The following is a 12,405-nucleotide window of genomic DNA, read 5'->3' on the forward strand; positions in this document are numbered from 1 at the left end:
ACTATATGTGAGTATAACATATTTACTTATTCATCTTATATAAATGTCTTAAACTTTGTGGACGCCAGTAAGAATTCCCCTCCTCTCAGAAATAAGTTTTGTCAAACTCTTATAGAGGCTCAATTGATCTTAAATCATATCTGTAGAACAAGTTCACATGCATTTATATGAATTCTAGTATAAATAATCAAAAACTCACTTCTCAGGCAGCAGACTGCGGCCACGCAGTGGTGCAGTGGTTAGCTCTGTTTCTCACAGTGGGAAGGTCTGGGTTCAAATACCAGTGGGCTGAAGTTTGCATGTTTTCTCTGAGCGTGTGGATTTTCTGTCCTCATCCAAAAACATACATGAGAGGTTAATCAGGGACCTTTTGTGTTTGTTTGGATTTTTGCAAATCTTGTTTAAGAATTTGCAATTCGGTGCTTCGGTCTCCTTTCAGTGATTTTTATTCTTTGCAGCGTCATCCTGCCGGTCCGATCGGATCACTTTGGGCCTGCGGGACATACGCTTGCCACACCTGCTATAAATTACCTTCTTGTCTAGGTCAGTCAGGGGCAAACAGAAGCAGCGCGCCCTTCATATAAATGCATGTTCTTACAGGGTGTCGCTGTCACATGTGTTTCAGGGCTTCATGTACACACAACGTCCTTGCCCCAATGCCGTGCAGACGGGTCGCCGTTCATCTACTGAATGCAACGGAAACACAAAACAAACAAACAAACAAATAAAAAAAAAAAAGCCAGCATTCTGATCTCGATTCAGGCGGCGTGCCACACTTGACAGACGACGCAGCAGCGCGGCAGCGACAGACGCTGATGTGAAATATATGCTGCTGCATGTGTTAAAATATGCAGGATGAAATTCAGTAGCTATGGCGCTCCTCTGCTAAGTGTTTTAACCCCTTTGTGCCCAAAGATTAGCAGAGTGTGAAAAGGTGTTTTTTTTTTTTTTCTTCTTCCTGTGGCGGAGCACGGATACCGTCTGAGAGCAACACAGCTGAGAATTCGATTCACAGGAAGACAGAATCCTAGAAGCTGATAGACTGTTGGATTATCCTCATTAGTAGAGTGCTGCTTCTTAGAAATGTATTATTGAAATCTAAAATAGTGACTTTCTAAGAGATTGCTTCATCTTTTGAATTACTCGGAAGCTCGTATTCCTCCCTTTCCCCCAAATTAGTCCAGTATATTGTAATTCTTCATACATCAAAGAAACTGATTGAATAGGAACAGTGTTCTCATTCTGGGATTATGCAATGATGCTGTTGCACAATTTATTTAATCAACTGCTCCTTCAAACCCACTGACGATGTTCAGTGTTCAGCAGCCTAGAAGCAGTCCAGAGTCGTAAAAACCACCAGGAAGAGAACAGGACAGAGTAGAAAACGGCCTCTTCGTTATCCAAAAAGCTCATTTGGCAAAGAGTTGCTGTCCTGTTTCTAACGCAATGCAGTGTTCTGCTCCTCTCCGTCCCGACGTACAGCCGAGCTACAATCACAGCATTTCCTAATAAATCACTGCAGCCAATCACTGATGGATGTGCTTTGAAAAACAAACCAAAAAAAAAGAAAAAAAAGAAAAAGTGTGTCTGTAAGAAGAGAGAGAGGAGAGAGAGAGGAGAGGAGAAGAAATCAATGCTGTCTGGTACCTCTGTGATTTTTCTTTCTTTCTTTTGGACAACTGACTGATGCTTTGTTGATCCCTCTTCTGTATGCACGCGCACACGCACACAGGGATGATCAGAGGAGACAAACTGGAAAAAGAAAATAGAGAGGAAAGAGAAAAATTAGTGAGAAGAGATGGTGAAAAGGAGGGGGAGAAGAAGAGATTGACTGCAGGAAAGAAAATATGAGCGTGAGAGCCAGAGTGTGGCTGCTTTGCCATCAGAAACAAGGAAATAAATTTGATTTTGATCCCTTCACTCCCTCAGTGTGTGTGTGTGTGTGTGTGTGTGTGTGTGTGTGTACTCTGACAGATTTGGTGTTGCCTCAGTTCAGAGAAAAACACACTCTGTAATTATCTAGTAACAGCACCTGGGCACCGGGAATCTCAATATATTAAAGCCAGCCTCTCCAGAAGGAGAATTTTGGCAGATTAAAAAAACGTAATTAAATAAAATAAATCACAGAAATACCTAAACCATCAGTACAAAATGAGGGAGACGTCTTTATAGTTGCAAAATTATTTGCTTGAAACTTAAACCTTTGCAAATCACGAGCAGATGTTATCTTCTGCAGCGCGGCTCACTAAACCGAGGGATTGAGGTACAGGTCGAGGTTAATTTCAGGGTTCTTGCCATCTCTCAATGTGACTTCTTTCATCCTACCCAGTGCATTACGCACTGAGTTCACAGTGATAAAAGCCATGAGGTGAAAGGAGGCACTAATATAATAAAACTCAATATTCCTCTTTTCTCCTCCTGGTTGCTTTGATCTGCTGTAGTAGCAGGTGTTGACCAGTAGGAGGCAGCGTTTCCTCTCTTCTGACCCACTGAACGTCCATCATCCCCAACTTTTTTCTTCACTCTAGTTCAGCCTCTTCAGTTCCCTAACACACACACACTCATCACTTTTCTGCAGCGTAAGCATGTTTATTGCTGTGTGTGTGTGTGTGTGTGTGTGTGTGTGTGTGTGTGTTTCTGCCACACAAAACAGCTCCAGACCCCAACAACCCCCATCAGGGTGAAAGATGAGTAGATATGCGACACCTTTCATTAACACCAGCTGTGGATCACTGGAGGTGTGTTCACACGTCCAGGTTTAGTTTGATTAGATGAGACCTTTGTGTGGAAGTGTGAACACATGAACACACTTACACACACACACACACACACACAGTAAGACGCCCTTGAGCATCGGGTGACGACGTACTTCTGGAGAGAAACTTGTGTGATTTGGTTGAATCGCGAAAAACAGAGGAGATGATACACGCCACCGTGTTTCCCTATTACACACCAGAACGTCTCTGCTGGTGAGGTCTGACTGAAGCGGAGCACGAGCGGATGAAACGTTAAACCTGTTTCCTGATCAAACTCTTTGGCTCCGACTCCAGTGAGGCGAACCACTCTGGAGGTGTGGGCGCCGGCACAGAAACCTTGTTATACCTGAAACGAGTGAAGCGGCGCCGGCTGCCCAGTCTCTGCTTCCTTCAACCCACTGCTGTCTGATCTAAAAATAAGACCCAAGACGCTCACAGCAAACCAAACACAGGATGTGTCGGGTATCCACGTGTTGAGACGACACTCGCATCTGATGCAGGAAGCCCGGCTAGCTCAGTCGGTAGAGCATGAGACTCTTAATCTCAGGGTCGTGGGTTCGAGCCCCACGTTGGGCGACAGATTTTTAGAAGGTGAGGGAATCTGTTCAACAACCCACGACTGGCAAAATACACAAGATCGCTTCAGTCAATCCAAGATGTACGAATCATTTAGTGATAATGACTAATTGTCCAAGATGAAACGGACGAGCTCCACTTGTTTGGCGCCCAATAAGGAAAACATGGCGGCGTCCTCGCCTCTGCAGGAATCACGGTTTTATACCATCGGACAAAACTTGCTTCCACCTCCGCCGCAGACACGTTTACAGAATCAGCCATGACAATGAGGCGGGTGTAAAACAAGCGCGGGTCTTTTTGGCCACGGCTGTAATGCCGGGCCATAAATAAAGCCTCCGGAGGTCACGCTCCGTTTATCTCCAGCTGAAAGCGTCGCTGAACTCCGGTTTAATTCAAAGGCAGAGAGGCAGCGAGCACTACCTTTAGTAGTCATCTTATATTCTGGAATGCACCTTCCTGACGTGGAGTCTAGTGACCCAAAACAGGTTCAGAAGTAAAAAAAAAAAAAGAAAACTGAACGAAAACTGAAAAAGAAAAGCGTGAAGAGTTGATGGAAATGGAGAAAGTCAGAGTTAAAACCTGATGGGATTGTAGTGAGCGTGTGCTAAATAAGATTCTTCTTCCCGTGTGTGTGTGTGTGTGTGTGTGTGTGTGTGTGTGTGTGTGTGTGTGTGTGTGTGTGTGTGTGTGTGTGTGTGGTTTCCAGCCCCAGTGCAGGTGTGCTGTTGATAGTTTTATCAGCGCTGGATCGAGGCCGCGAGAGGATGAGGAAGAGGAAGGCAGGAGGCGGCCACTTCTGTGATGATCGTTGTGCTGATGCGGTGGATTTACTGTGATCGGCCGAGTTCGTGTCGTCTGCAGAAGTTCCTCGGCCCCATGTGGGGTCGCACTCAGAGTCAAGCCGGGGTCGCGTTTCACTGATATATACATTTCTAAATTGAGAAAATATCCTCCTTCAGCTATAAAGCACATTGACGTTAACAGTTCGCTTTGTATGTTTAATACTTCTATTATATGGCAAAGTTGTTAAAAGTTGTTAACGGACATCCAATTTAAACATGCTTGGACATTTATGAAACCTAAAAAGAAGGATATTTACTGTGAAACAAAACGGTTTATTAGTCTTGCCTTATAGTGAGCAGAGCTCAGGTTCCATTCCGGCGTTAGTAAGTCCTCCCCCGCTCCTAAAACCTGCTTTTAAGGTTGATTTCTGGACTTTATTGATGTTTATTTGAAACAATTTTACTCTTATCCCGTCAATGTTGACAGAATTTGTGTTTGTTTATAATTATACATTACATTAAAGAGACAGAAATAGAAGTTTGTACCCGTACCCAACACCAGAACTTCTGCAGTATGACCATCCAAACATCCCAGACGAGATTCAACCAATAATATTGACCAGATATTCAAAGTTTTGAGTCATTTTTCCGGGCAGTCCAGTAGTAAATATGGTCAACCGAAACAAATGAACACTGCGACCCGATACTCCAAACGGGAAGTTTCAACCACTTTGAGTTTATACAAAACTTACACCGCTCGTTTTCCACAATTAAAAACCCATAATCCCAGATAAGTCAACGCAAACCAGTGGGCTGAATGTAAATGAAGGAAGCGGTGGTCGGTGGAGGCATCAGTTCCTCTTCCTTTGGCACGTCGGTACTCGATAATTGCAGCCGCTCTGGCCTCACACTGTGTGCCTTGTGGCCATTTGGTCTGTGACTGTCCCCTTGTACCGGCCGCCGGATTTATAAAACGGTTTCAGGCCCTGTAAAGTGTCCAATAAACCTCTTTTACTATTAGTGTAGGACACTGCCTGCATACAGCTGCTGACCAGTGCGACCACACACACACACACACACACACACACACACACACACACACACACACACACACACACACACACACACACACACACACACACACACACACACACACACACACACACACACACACACACACACACACTTTGAGGGCTGCTGGAGTCAGGACCTTCGCCAAACTCTAACTCCATGTCACTCCACCCTGCTGCCCCGGTGACATCATCGTAAAGCCCCGAACCACCGGCGCAAAAAGGCCAACACACACACACACACACACACGACAGCCCACAGGGTCACATTTTGAGCGCAGACGGACATGCAAGAAATGCATCTGCACACAGCGCCCGACCATAATGACTACCGCGCGGCCGCAATGCATTGTCAACACACACTCACACACACTAATGGAGCCACTTTAAGTGCAGGCCGCCGCCGCCGCCGCCGCCTCAGAGTCAAGTCATCATCTTGTATTATAGTCGGATTTCAAGTAGCCGAAACAGCTTAGTGGCTATTACAAATGAATTACAATATTAAATGGTCTGGGTTTTCTTTTATATTACCATAGAGAGAAAGAAAGAAAGCATACGACTTTGAGTTATACTCAGCTTTTCTTTGCCCGCAATTTGTGTTCATTATTTTCTGTTTGAATCTTGAAAGCGAAGTCAAAACTGCCCGGAGATGTTAAATCAAAGCACAATCTATAATTTCCAAGTTTACATTTTCCTTTTTCCTGTTAAAACACCACAATTACTATCATCATTATCATCACCATGATCATCAAAGGATTGCTTGCGCGCGCACACACACACACACACACACACACACACACACACACACACACACACACACACACACACACACACACACACACACACACACACACACACACACACACACACACACACACACACACACACACACACACACACACACACACACACACACACACACCGAGCGCGCTGGGAGGAATTCCCAGGATTCAAGTGGGCCAATCACGGAGCGGCATTTAAAATACAGGCTCTTCAGCTGGAGAGCCGAAGAGGCCATCCTCTTCACATGGACCACCATCTGTGTGTGTGAGTCCGACTCAGTCATTAGTGCTCCCGGTGGGCTCAAATACACACATGTTACACATCCACAAAACACTTTCAGTGTTAAAGTGAACCCCCCCCCCCCCCTTCTTCTTCTCCCACACTTAAACCTTCAAAAGCAGCACACACACACACACCCTGCATGATGCATCTAATCCACCAATTCAGTTCAGGATTTTATGCCTGATAATTACAAACAAACCTGACATTACCGCAGTGCCTCTTTGATTAAATAAAGAAATATTTCCTTATTTTCAGTCTGAACACGACACACACACACACACACACACACACACACACACACACACACACACACACACACACACACACACACACACACACACACACACACACACACACACACACACACACACACACACACACACACACACACACACACACACACACACACACACACACACACACACACACACACACACACACACACACACACACACACACACACACACACACACACACTCTTGAACGACCTTGAGGACCCATTTGTGCTCGCAGACAACCCATCTTCTCAAATGTCTGGCGTGGAGACTCGTACACATACTCACTTACTCCCAGTCCCTAATTACCGAGTCCCGAGGGGACGAGACGCTCACCTAAAGAAAAGGTTTTTTTCTTTTCACCAGTTGTGAGGGCAGACGGGCCGACTGGGGGACAAAGAGGGGAAACTGAACAATGAGAAGATGTTCAGAATACAGATTTCACAAGATGAGATGTTTATTAAATCGACGGTCACTTTCACAGTTTGGGTCCACTTGCTGAAAAAGGCTGTTTGTCAACTTTTGGCTTGAAGGCCAGAAACTAGGAGGGAAAACTAACTCTGTGAATGAAATGGAGAGAGGGAGGGAGGAGAAAGAACAGATGAGGCGGAAGAGAGATTATCTCTCTCTAATGGCTAACCTGTTGACAGTAACACTTTTCACCACCCCTATCTGCACATCTAATGTTACTATTGACCCTGACACACACACACACACACACACACACACACACACACACACACACACACACACACACACACACACACACACACACACACACACACACACACACACACACACACACACACACACACACACACACACACACACACACACATCCTCCTCTCTCTGTGTTTATCAGCCCTGCAGTCAAGTTCTGTCCACATGTCGGTTTCAGCCGTTAAAACCATGAAGAACACAGATTAACGCGGAGACGTCGCTGCCCGAGACGACCTGGACTCTCTCTCTCTCTCAGCTCCTCCGCAGGCATCACATGCTGAAAACCAATCTAATGCGCCGCTTTTGCGTGTGGTGACGGACGGAAAAAGAACTCACTTTCTTCTGTTATGTCTCCCCTTTGCAAACACGAAACCCATTCTCCATACTCCCTTGGCTTATTCAATGACGCCACTCGACTCGAGTTAAACGTCACGGGGCTTTACAGTGACACATCTATACGGTCTCCCTGCATTTGGGTAAAAAAAAATAAAAAATTAAATTTAAAAAATGTGTGGAACAGATTGATGCTGGACCCGCCCAAGTCCTGTGAGACTGTTAACAGGGAGGTTTGCCCAGAGCAACTTTTTTTTTTCTTTTTTCCCCTGCTTAAATGGTTTGTGGGATATGAGAGTTTTTGTGAGTGTTGGTGAGTTGCTCTGAGGTCAAAGGTTACCATAAAAACTTAAGCACACAGGTCAGCGGACGCCTCACTGGCAAGAAAAACAGACATAAACACAAAGTACCCGTCCACAAACACAGATACACGCTTGTCAGCCGAGATTCTTTGTAGGGTTTGCTTCAAATTGATTAGTTGTTTGAGCTTTAATCTTATTCATTAACCTCATTTTGTCACAATTAGAGTTAATGCTCACAGACTACGAGACATAAACACTGAATATAGGCCGACACTTTAACTTCACAACTGATCCGGTTAATGAACAAACACGTCAAATCATCATTTTAGAGCTTTTCACACGAACCTGAGCGTCTTTCCTCCTGTTATATTGAGACATGTTGTGTGTTTTTTTTTGGTCGCAGTCAAGAAATCAAGTCGTTTCGGTCAGTTTGGCTCAGATGCCAATGCACCCTGTGGCCCAGATGAAGGCAGAGCAATTTCTCCTGCTGAGAGAAACATTTGTGCAACATTTCGACCGAAATAGTCCTGGTCGCCACCGCAAAGCGAGAGGGCTGCCTTCATTCGGGCCGATGGGGTTAGCGGACACACATACACACACACATACACACACACACACCGCGTTTCACCACTGTCATACTTGAGCCAAAGTCATGAAATAGACCCATTCTGTCAGTAGACCGTGACGACGGAAACATTGTGGGGACAAAACGTCGACAAGTTCAAGTGGAACAAAGTCCAAAGACCTTTTGACAAAGAGCTCGAGACGTGCGCGTCCTGTTCTGTGCGCAAAAGCTTCTTTACAACCCAGTGCGCTCAAGTTCAAGTCTATTATTAGGCCCAAAGGACAACGACGATAGGAAGTCACTAAAACGTGATAACAAATAATGATATTGTAAAAAAAGAAAAGAAAAAGAAGTTCTCATTTAGTATTAAAACGACACACATAATGTATTTGGAACTTATTAGCATCACTTTGAAGTGTTTAAACTAACTTATCCAATGAAGGGAGGTCGTACCTGGTTTGCTGGATAAACTCTCCAAAAGTTTAGAAAACTTCTTCCTTCCACCGACCGACGCGCTCCAGACCGAGAAGTGAGACTTTGAGTCCGGTTGGGAAGCTGCAGACTCGGTGAGGCGCCTTCAGGCGGATCCGCCGCGCCGCGCACAGCGACTCACTCACACACACACACACACACACACACACACGCAACACGCAAACTCTTCCAAGTGTCACTTTTTCTTTTCTTTTCGTTTTCTTTTTGGACACATGAAATGCCCCTCGCTTCCTTTCACTCCTCGGTGTCACACACAAAAAGTCCTCGTCTCACTCTAAAAAGCTGCGGGTTTATGGGGGAACATGCGGGACGTGAGAGGCAGCCCCCGGCGATCAGCGGACCTGTCAGTTTCTCCAAAAGTCCCAACTTGTCACGGAGAAATACATGAGAGGAGGAAGAAAAAATGAAAAAGAAGTGAAGAAAGTAGTTGCGCACGCCCCTCGCCGCGTTCTGCTCCGCGCGCGCCGTGTTCTCGGCAACAGGTGTCAGAAATAAAGCTGATTTCTTCGTGGACATCACAACTTTCCAGACGCTCTCCAAACTAATTACGCACGCAGGGAGGAGGGAGGGAGAGACACACTTTTTACGCGTTCAGAGCGAAAAGTTTGACACACATACACAGAGAAGAAGGAGGAGGAGGAGGAGGAGGAGGAGGAGTGGGGCGAAAGAAAGAAAGAAATAAAGAAAGAAGTAGGGAAAGCTGTCTAATCCCTTTGCAATGATGTCCAAGCAGATGAAGAGCAAAGGGGAGAGAACCGAGGGAGTAACACTCTGGTCAGGACTGGTCAGAAATGACCTTCCAACCCTTGATATGTTGGAATCATCAGTCATCCAACGGCTGTATAGTTGAGTTGAAATCATTTTAATCATTCAAATATAAGGAAGATTGACATCACTCCTCTAATCACAAGTTTAAATATGTCGCAAGCTGATCCGCACAGTACATGTAGGTTAGTTTCAAATAAAGCTGCAGAAAGATTCAATCCATAGCCAGGAGTGAGATTTGAACCCAAATATTTAGAAATTCCTCCAATTAGTGCTTCTTGAGTCTGGTTCCTCTCAGAAACTCTGGAAAAACCAAACTGAACTGAAACAGAAGAGGAGATAAAGTTTCTGTACCAAGAAGCTCCACATATTGTGATGCTGCTGTTCAGTACAGACACACCACAGTACTCTTGTTTCAACCAAAGCAGGATAAAAGGCACTGCTAGGACTGGGATTAGAACCCACACCTCTCTAACTACAATTTTATAACAAACTGTTAAAATAATTACCTATGATGTCATTCATATCATTGCTTTCAATATTTGCTATAGACTGTAATCAATTAACAATTCAATTTTTACCTGAATAAGGAAATGTTTTGCTATACATACAAATAAAGACAGCAGCAGTGGTCTAAAAGGTTTGTCAGGAGTGGGATTTGAACCCACGCCTCCAACTGGAGACCAGAAGTCCCATTGAGAAGGAAGGAAAGGTTCCTTGAGTCTGGCGCCTTAGACCCTTCGCCCATCCTGACACTCCGGATTGATGCTAAACTCCAGATAAAAGCAGATACAAAGAGAGAAACGTTAAACCGTAGAGTAAATTAGAGCTGAGACCCCAGTGAGGTGGAAGGAAGTTCTCCAGAACCTTTATATCTTTAAAGGTCTCAGTCATCCCAATGTCCAGCAAAGACAGTAGTGAGCCCCATTAGACCCAGTCTAGAATATATTATTTCAGAAACACCAACTAAACACTGGCTGTCAGGAGTGGGATTTGAACCCACGCCTCCAACTGAAGACCAGAAGTCCCATTGAGAAGGAAGGATTGAATCCTTGAGTCTGGCGCCTTAGACCACTCGGCCATCCTGACACTGAAGCTGAAGTTTCACTTCACTACTGTTGGTTAAATTTGCAAATTTGACTGAGTACAATGGAATTGCAATTTACTATGCAAAGAATCAAAGTCTTCTCTGCCCCAGGGTAAAGGAAGCTTTAGTGATACACACTAGACTCACCCCTGATGACATCCGATGCGTCATCAGTCCATGCGGATGTCCTCCAGTGGCCCGGCATACTAACTACATCGTTGTATCTGTGTCCGCTGTTGCAGTGTAAACGCACCTTTTTTTGGGGCGGATTAAGTGTTGTCACGTGAAACGTTGTCGTGTAAACGGGGCCTTAATTTCAGTGTCAGGATGGCCGAGTGGTCTAAGGCGCCAGACTCAAGGAACCTTTCCTTCCTTCTCAATGGGACTTCTGGTCTCCAGTTGGAGGCGTGGGTTCAAATCCCACTCCTGACAGCCATTTTTTAGTTGGTGTTTCTGAAATAATATATTCTAGACTGGGTCTAATGCGGCTCGCTACAGTCTTTGCTGGACATTGGGATGACTGAGACCTTTAAAGATATAATACTTCTGGAGAACTTCCTTCCACCTCACTGGGGTCTCAGCTCTAATGGACGGTACGTTGTAACGTTTCTCTCTTTGTATCTGCTTTTATCTGGAGCTTAGAGTCAAACAGGAGTGTCAGGATGGCCGAGGGGTCTAAGGCGCCAGACTCAAGGATCCTTTCCTTCCTTCTCAATGGGACTTCTGGTCTCCAGTTGGAGGCGTGGGTTCAAATCCCACTCCTGGCAAACCTTTAACACACTGTCATGTTTACTTTACTTCAACTATTAAACTACTGATCTGGACGATAAAACTAGAATATAGACCGCGAGTTGTACCACTACGCGTCCGCCATGTTTGTTTACAACTGGATGAGCAGGAGGGAGGGGGACAGATGTGCATGCGCAGTGGCAGTCTCTGCAGGAGGGATTAGCACCATGAAAGAATCTTTCCACCTTGGGAGCCGGATTAAAAACTTTGTGTATACAGTGCATCCGCAAACTGGTCCCGTGTAAACGAACCCCCCAAAAATGAAGAAAGTTTTGCGGACACACTCGAATTCGTTGTCGTGTAAACGGGGCCTAAGTCTTCACTTCACTGTTGGTTAAACTTGCAAATTTTTCTGAGTACTGAGAATTGCAATTTACTATGCAAAGAATCAAAGTCTTCTCTGCCCCAGGGTAAGGGAAGCTTTAGTGATACAGAAATAAAGTAGCATTGTTTGAAGTAAACATGACAGTGTGTGAAAGTCTTGTCAGGAGTGGGATTTGAACCCACGCCTCCAACTGGAGACCAGAAGTCCCATTGACAAGGAAGGAGACTCACCTTGAGTCTGGCACCTTAGACCCCTCGGCCATCCTGACACTGAAGCTGAGGTTTCACTTCACTACTGTTGGTTAAATTTGCAAATTTGACTGAGTACAATGGAATTGCAATTTACTATGCAAAGAATCAAAGTCTTCTCTGCCCCAGGGTAAGGGAAGCTTTAGTGATACAGAAATAAAGTAGCATTGTTTGAAGTAAACATGACAGTGTGTGAAAGTCTTGTCAGGAGTGGGATTTGAACCCACGCCTCCAACTGGAGACCAGAAGTCCCAT

General features: G+C 45.0%; 1 protein-coding gene across 2 annotated transcripts in view; it reads right to left on the reverse strand.

The window, feature by feature from the left end:
- wnt5b (wingless-type MMTV integration site family, member 5b) overlaps positions 1–9,310 on the reverse strand; it is an 87,124-nt gene extending 77,814 nt beyond the window's left edge. The window contains exons 1-2 of one of the 2 annotated variants that reach the window (XM_080492470.1): positions 8,898–9,041; positions 1,648–1,752 (exon numbers count right to left, since the gene is read on the reverse strand). The gene's annotated coding sequence lies outside the window, so the exon portion shown is untranslated. Of the gene's footprint in view, positions 1–1,647; positions 1,753–8,897 lie in introns of both variants that reach the window. The other variant, XM_080492469.1, reaches the window with a different exon arrangement.
- Positions 9,311–12,405: the final 3,095 nt, after the last annotated feature.

The sequence above is a fragment of the Lipophrys pholis genome (genome assembly GCF_963383615.2).
Source record: "Lipophrys pholis genome assembly, chromosome: 22".
Classification (NCBI taxonomy): Eukaryota; Metazoa; Chordata; class Actinopteri; order Blenniiformes; family Blenniidae; genus Lipophrys; species Lipophrys pholis.